This window comes from Syngnathus acus, chromosome 9, assembly GCF_901709675.1.
Source record: "Syngnathus acus chromosome 9, fSynAcu1.2, whole genome shotgun sequence".
Taxonomy (NCBI): Eukaryota; Metazoa; Chordata; class Actinopteri; order Syngnathiformes; family Syngnathidae; genus Syngnathus; species Syngnathus acus.
In genome coordinates this window covers 13,145,958-13,154,223 of record NC_051094.1, presented here as the reverse complement: position 1 = coordinate 13,154,223, position 8,266 = coordinate 13,145,958, and positions in this window count along the sequence as shown.

The window sequence follows — 8,266 nt, the reverse complement described above, 5'->3', positions numbered from 1 at the left end:
GATGATCAGTTCAGGGTCTGGTGGCAAGCATTAACAACCCGGGGCCAGTTGTTCAAAGGTAAACTGTACTGATTTTGGACAATGGATTGGATCAGTTCTTCAAAATGTGTTGTTCAAAAGCAAAAACAGATTTTGACATTGGCTAATGTCACGTAATCCAAGTTTGCTTTTAATATGGATCAAACCTGCATTTTGCATTGTTCAAAACGTTTTAGTAGGAGTGGGATAACTGTGCCAAAAAAAATCACGATAATTTTTATCCCAATAATTTGGCGTAATAATTTCAGGAATAAAATGTGATTTAAATTAATTCTTTCTTTCTTTCTTTCTTTCTTTCTTTCTTTCTTTCTTTCTTTGAACCACTTATCCTAATTGAGCAAATAACATTCACAATGCAGAAAATATCCACTTATTTATTAATGTTTTGATTTTCAAAATATACAAATTGAAATTATAGACAACTTCACACCACTCAACTCAGCTAAACTTTATTTATAGAACACTATAAAAACAACCATAGCTGCATACAAAGTGCTGTTCAAAAGTAAAAATCAGAGATATAAAAACAGACAGTTAAATCAATAATTTAAAAAAAATAATGATAAAAATATGTTTTAAGAAGATTTCTAAAGATGGACAGAGAGGGAGCTTGCCTAACATTCAACAAGAAGCCATTCGCAAGCGAGAACGGAAGAAGCTCACCCTCCTCTGAGGCTCTGCTTAGTTCTCGGTATCTCCAGTTGTGTCTGGTTCACTGGGCTGAGACCATTTAAAGATAAATAAAATAATCAAAATGAATGCAAAAATGAACAGGGAGCCAGGAAGTTGTGTGTTCACTCGCTGGATCAGCCTGATCAAGTCCAAGTTGCCTTGAGCGAACCAGATCAACGGACCTACTGTACTTGCAATCTGAACTATTTTAAGTGTCAGCATTGTTTTGCTTAGTTTGTCATAGCATGACTAAAATAATTTAGATGTAAAGCATTGTAGCATAACCAAGTTTACAATAAATTACAGACCTAGTTTTTGGGATGGTCCAGCATTTTATCATACAGCTGGCTGATCTTTCACATGAACCAACTTGCAACTAGATGTCCCTTAATGCAGGACTAATCAGAGTAGCCGCCCCTTGTCTACTTTCTGTGCAATATTTATGAGCTGTGTGGTTAGTAAAAGGGTCTTGCTCATTATTTGTCTAGTGGACATTCACATGCACACGCTATAAGCTCTCACACACTTGCACAGTCTCTTACATATACACAAAGACGAGCCATTTATTCAGAATGCATTCTTCAGGGAAATTATATTTTCACTTGGCATTCAGTGTTGTACAGTAAAACCATTATCCAACCTCTGATACGGTCACCACTGCAAATCGAATGTAGATTCTTAAATCCCCACACCCAAAATGTCAATCAGCATTTCATAATTGAATCAAAGATTGGTGGTGGCGGCTGTATAGAATATCAAACAAGTAATTAGATGGAATAATGAGAAAATGAACCTTAATGCAGCCAAGCGGGAATGGAAGCATGCCGAGGAATCACTCCACAGTGCTCTCCGAAATGATCTTTCTCCAGTGCAGGCTAATTGCTGGAGGATGTCCTCTTAACTGAGTGTGAAAAGCTGTGTCTAATTACTGCAACATTAATCGGGCATTAGCTTGTTATCACAAGGTTAACTTATCAGGAGGGGCCCAGAAGCAGCCGGAGGTTCCATCTCCACATGCTGCACTGGCCCAAAAAGGCCACAAGGGGTAGTGCTTGTACTTCCTATGAATCTTGCTGATTTTTTTTGTTTGAGACTTCTCTGATTGAAATTTGGAATGCTAAGGATCAATACACACATTTCATGCTCAACAGGAAGCCCAGAGAGCAGCTTAGTCGTTGAAGGATTCACATTTGTTAACGTCTTACTAGGAAAATGTAACTTAATGTGTGATAGATTGTACAGAAATACATTTGAGTTGACAATGAACTGTGAATGAATTGTTACCACATTCTTTATAAGAAAACAATAAAATAGAGACAAAATAAAACCAAAAAAATTCCCTGATTACAGTTATTTCATGCTTTCAAGTGATGTTTACAACAAATAATGCCACCAGCAACTATGTGCTTTTATTTCTCATCTCAACTCATTTATCTATCTTCTGTAGCAGGGGTTTGTTTATTTGTTTATTCGGTTTGTATATTGTCAAACATAAATGACAATTTTGGTACATGTACTGCAAACATATGACTTGTTCTCAAACGTTTTGATCCAGAGAGTCCTAACAGAGGAGAATTTGAACAAGGACCCCAGTCAAGCCCCCACCCGAGAAAAAAAAACCATGTTACCCCTAGATGTCATTTATTTGTTAAAAATTCAAACCTACATATGCCTCACTTGCTTAAAAGAAAGAAACAGAACCAACTTCAACAGAATTCATTTTAGTATTTACTAATCATCCTGAACTGATGTGGACTTATTCCACAAACAACATGACTGTGAACAGAGGGGAGACAGTTTACAAAAGCAGTCAGTGTTGCCTGAGATGTCAATATGAGCAGAATTGTTTTCACATCGTTTTCCGTACCCGTACCCAAGTCATACCCATTTATACATTGCAAAAGTAGAGATTTATCAATCTGTTGGAAACGTTCACAAGCAGCAAATAAGTTGCCGAGGTTGTCTTGCGTCACATGTGCAACTCTACATAAGAAAAGTGTGTCAAAGAGCAGGAAATGCTTTATGCTTTCAGGGAAATACATCCAAATATCAGATGTTCAGGTTTGTTTGCATGCCCTTTCAACCAAATGATCTGACATAATACTATATAACAAAGGATTTTGCGGACTCGCAAGTTACATCTTATGGACCCCGTGTTATCCCGGGGACCCTAGTTTGAGAACCAGCGTTCTACACAACGTCTTATCCTATTTAGAGTCACCGACAGAGAAGCTGGAGACTATATCCCAGTTAGTTTGTGACTATTTGGAGCTGGGAAGGTCTTAAGTTCTGATCGTACTCCAACCTTGGTCTGTGAAGCTCCAACACAAAGGTAGTGCTTAAAGTTTGAATCTCATTTCAGGGTTTGAATCTATGCTCTGGTTCTTCCTGTGCAGTTTTTAATAACCTCTACTGTTTTTTCCCCACGTTGCGAAAAACGCAAATTTTAGGCGAGTTAAACACAAAATTGTCGGTGTGAATGGTGTGACAGGGATCCAGCTCAGGGTGTAAACCAAAGGTAGGTTGTTTGAACTTGACCCACATATGTGCAAATTGACCCTCTTTCCTGGTTACAGAATGATTGTGTGCCCTGACTTCTTCACCAAGAGTCTCATCAGAATTCCATAGCAGGGCAGAGAAGAGGTTCCACTTGCATTCCTGCCAAAGGCGCTCATTTGTCAGAGGTATGGAGATCAGAGGCTGACAAATCTCCCATGTCTCCCAGACTGTCAAGCTCCGCCTGCATATCAAAGACAAAAGAACACGCAGTGCAAAAGAGCAGAGCAGCCATTCAATTTATACAAGGGCCATTTAAACCCCCCTGAGCTTGCCCTTTGAAAATGCCTATTAGCCTGGGTGAGAGAGATTACAAGCAAATAAAATTACATTCATTGTGATATTTGATTTCATAATACCACCGGAATTATAATTACACCGCACTCATAATTTTCATTTAAAAAACATTTGATGGCAACAAAGAATGAGAGATGGGAATGAGCAGGTTATGTAGCTACTGATTGAATGCACATTATCTGGACTGTTTCACCAGAAGTAACAATAATGGCAGAATAATAATGGCATGAATAGGAATGTAATCAGGTGAGAGTGGTGGATTTAATGATATTGGGTACGGAGGCTTTATTTCATCCCTAAGACATTCCATATAGTGAACAGTGTAGTGGAGAGATTTTTAAAAAAATTTTTTTATAGTTGATCAATTTACAGCTTCAATATGGAGGGATATTTAGGGTCATTTTTTCACAATGGTTTTCTCTCTTCTGTCTTATATGAACCAACATTTATGCAAAAAGTCTTGTAAAAAGGTTTTCCTTTGGGTTTTTAAACATTTTATACACATATGGAAACGCTGACAACATGAACCCTATTCACATGGACAGAAAATGGTGTCACAATGTCACGAGATACTGGGAGACAAACATTTCACCTTCCACTTTTCCATCCATCCATCCATCCATCCATCCATCCATCCATCCATCCATCCATCCATCCATCCATCCATCCATCCATCCATCCATCCATCCATCCATCCATCCATCCATCCATCCATCCATCCATCCATCCATCCATCCATCCATCCTTTTTGATTTATGTAAAGTAACGGCCACGTTCGTGGTGCAGTTCACTGAGACGTATTATGAAATGTTATATGATACACCTTTGCTGTTCACGTATGCTTAGATTGAACACTGGGTGTTGAAAGCACAATTTTCAGTGGTTACACAAACAAAAAGAATGTCGTTTGGGGACAGTTTAACAATTACGGGCTCCAAGATGCGGTGTAAATAAATGACCAGAATTTTGATGTATTTTCCCTTTGAGAATAGTGTTACATAAACAGCCCTTAGCTACAATCTTCCGTATCTGTAAGGGTCGAAACAAAAAGCACAATGGTGCATCACGTGGGGAAATAGCGCATATGCCTTATGGCCTAAAGTGACAAGCAGAAGGGAAGCGATAAGAGACATTCTCACAAACGAGTTTTGAGAAGGGGCCAGCTTGATAGCAGTACTTGTTGTTCTCATGTGTTAAATAGCTGGTCTTCAACACCCTCGATCAATCGCTGAGTGAGCCACTGTGTAGCTAAGGGTTGTGCTAGATAGCCAGATGGCTGAAGTTTATGGAACTCTGCCTACTCTCATGCGTCTGTCACAAACGCCACGATTGTGAATGTGGACACACTAAACTGCACGTTCCTGCCAGGATGTTTTCCCAATTTGATTAGTTGGAATAAATGTTTCCGGAATGAAACGCTGATTATAGTTCTGTGCTAAACAGCAACAAATTATAGTTAGCCTCAGGTTGTTTGTTTTGGCTTGTACAACAGGATGATGTGACAAGAACTACTGTCGACCATACCGTGCACAATGTTGCATACCAACCAGTGTATGATAATTCTTAACTTGAAGCAGGCAATTCACCAATGTATGCAACAAAACAGCAAGGCTAGAATTTCCTGAGGCTGATGTTGACTAATCTGCAAACAATCCGCTCCTCAAGCTCCCATTGCAAGTGGAAGAACAAGCCCCCAAAGCTCTGATATTAACGAACACAACAAGATAAGACGGGGATTGTTATCTCGGAGCATGGAACTTAGCTGCGATAGGAGATAAGCCTTTCAAAGCATGTTTGCTGTCAGACACGTTTCCAAAGGAGCTCGGGAGGTAGTCCAAGCCTGGAATGGAATGCTGAGAAGCCAGTCAGGATATGATCTTCCTGACCTTTACCATCTTATTATAGCCACCTTTGGCGCATAATGTTTACAAATGTGATGATAAGGATCCACCTAAAACCAGACTCTGGAACATGTGGAACCTCCGGTACCATAATTACTTCTACAAATACAATATTCATCTGTATAAATAAATAATGCCAAAATACATATATGTCATGCCTTTGTCCTCCAGAGTCGGCGACTCTTTTCATGACATTATGGACTGTGATGGAGTTCTTACATGTCTTGCAATTGTGCACACTGTGCACAGACACACATTTTTAAACGGTTGCATGTGTTCCCAAAATGGTGAACCTCATCTCATCCTTGCTCTTGAACACGAGCCTCTCGGGCATACTCCTTTGATATTTATGTATGTTTGCTGTACCTGACTCGAATATCACATATGGCCTCTGTTTTCCACATTGCAAACTAGTTTCAAGCACGTAAGAGCTTCCTTTAACATCACATGCCGTATACGCCTACTCTCTCTCATTTCTATAGTGCGGGAGAGTGTAAGGCTCCGTCTAAAGGTCGGAAAATTATAATGGCAAATGTACTAAGGCTGCGACAATATGAAACTCCTGGTTTTCCATCTCTAAACCTTTTTTGTTCCATATTAAGCCTTCGAGGTTTTTCTTCAATTTTTCATTTCTAAATATCCTCACTCAGACAGTGTGGTGGTGACATAAGACAGACAGGATATTTGTCATAGATCCAAAGGTGCAAAGACATTACACAGTCACAGCACTTTGTCACCACTCACTAGGTTTTAAAATTCACACCATTTGACACTTTCCAAGTCTGCTCCTTAACTGCTGACTGGTCTGGTTTCTGTCAGCTGCCTAGATGTTGACAATGCAGTCTAAAAAAAGGTGGCAATATGGGTGCATGAACACTGATGGCCTTTTTAGGTTGTCCGATCGATGAGAGTGTTGTGACAGGGATATGCTGCCAAGGCCCTTGACTTAGTCCTCACTCCCTTGGTTCCCAGTTGAGATATAGTTTAGTGCTTTGAATTGGCTTTTATCGGGAACTGTGAAGCCCCGCAATGACATGGACGTCAACTCAAGCAGCGCCACCAATCTCCCTAATCACCAACCCCAGAAGAGTATCCTAATGTGATCTTTGCATCTTATTATCAATCTCCATTTGAAAACAGCCTTCATGTGGGAACTAATACACTGGCAGCTGTTTGTGACGCACTACATTGCAGTACAGGAGGCTTTCATGTGAGAGTGAGGGAGTGAAAAAGAGCTTGGACTCAACCATTCATTTACTGCCCATCTTATTAGCTTGGCATTGTGTTATTAGCTGCTATTGTGCACCACAAAAGCTCCTTAGGCCTGTTCTGCTGTTTGCTGAATCTGAGCTTTGTGCCAAGAGCTTTTTGAAGGTATTTGAGAGCATGAAAATTCAATCCTAAACCAAAAGCATTGAGGTTTCTGATGGATAAATGAAAAGGATTAGTAAGACAATAAGACAATGTCTCAGCTCTGACACCACAGATCTCACAGATTTATAGTTTATATTGCACGGCTGTGTCATAAAATTCACCAGCACAATCTAGACCAGTGGTTCTTAACCTTATTGGAGATACCGAACCCCACCAGTTTCATATGCCGTATTGACTATCCTCCAATTTTTTTTAAAATTTGAAGTCTCTGGCATTGGTCGTAATGCTTATACCTCTGAAATGATCATTTTTCAGCAGACCACAAAAACTTTGTCCATCCATTGACATTGCATCATCAAAGAGGGTATTCTCAACACTTTAGATTGGTGAATAATTTGTATAAATAACACCCACATGGATAGACTGACCAGTATAGATTTGTGAAAAAAATAAAAATAAATTATGGACTTGTGACATAGGTTTTGGCCAGAGGCCAACAGAATGTTGAGTGTACCATCTTTGACAATATAGGAAAAAAATACTTTCTGCACCATTGTAAAGAATACTCATAACTGCTGGGTTAAAAATTGGACCGGCTCAGGAAGTTGGGTCAATTGACGTTTTCTTCACGGCGCAAACACAAAAAGTGTTATGAATCCAATACATTCATATAGTTTTGCCTGTTACATGAACAACATGAATTTGACCTTCTCTAAAAAATTTAATGCACATTCAAACTGTTCATTGTTTGAATACATGAGCAAAATTCATAATAGGTATTTGATGCATATACATTTCCAAATGAGGTCTCCGTCTCTGCCTTTCAGTGACTCTTCCAGTCTCTTGATACCTCTAAGGCATAATCATTTAAATATTCATTCTAATTGAACCAGAAAAATTACTGATCTACTCATGGATCAATTAACCTTTTGTTAATTTTGCTGTTCATCTACAATTTGTGCAAAAAGTACTGAAACTGAACAGTTGAATTGGTCATGTGCATACGTAGAAAAGATTTGAGACGGTTAAAATTAGTTCACCTGCAAGTTATAATTTTTTGTAGTGTCTCGAGTAGATCTTACGGGCGTTTTTTTTTAAATTTTCCAACCAGCATTTGAAATAAATCTCATTGCGTAGTACTGGCATACAGTATACCAGACAATGTAGAGCCAAGATACGTACGTATCACTGTTACATTTCCCGTGACACCAAAAGTTTTAAAATTCACTAAAAGAAATCTTTCAAATGACGAAGTTGTAAAGGAAAGCAGTATTTAGATCTTCAAGCCCCGACACAAGGAAGAAACAAAAGAGCTACGAGAAGGGCTGACAGCTGCCGACGGCGCAATAACCCGTCTGGGTTTGGACATCCTAGGCAATGTGTGAATTGATTCCCTTCTGATGATGGACTGTGTGCTGAAATAAATT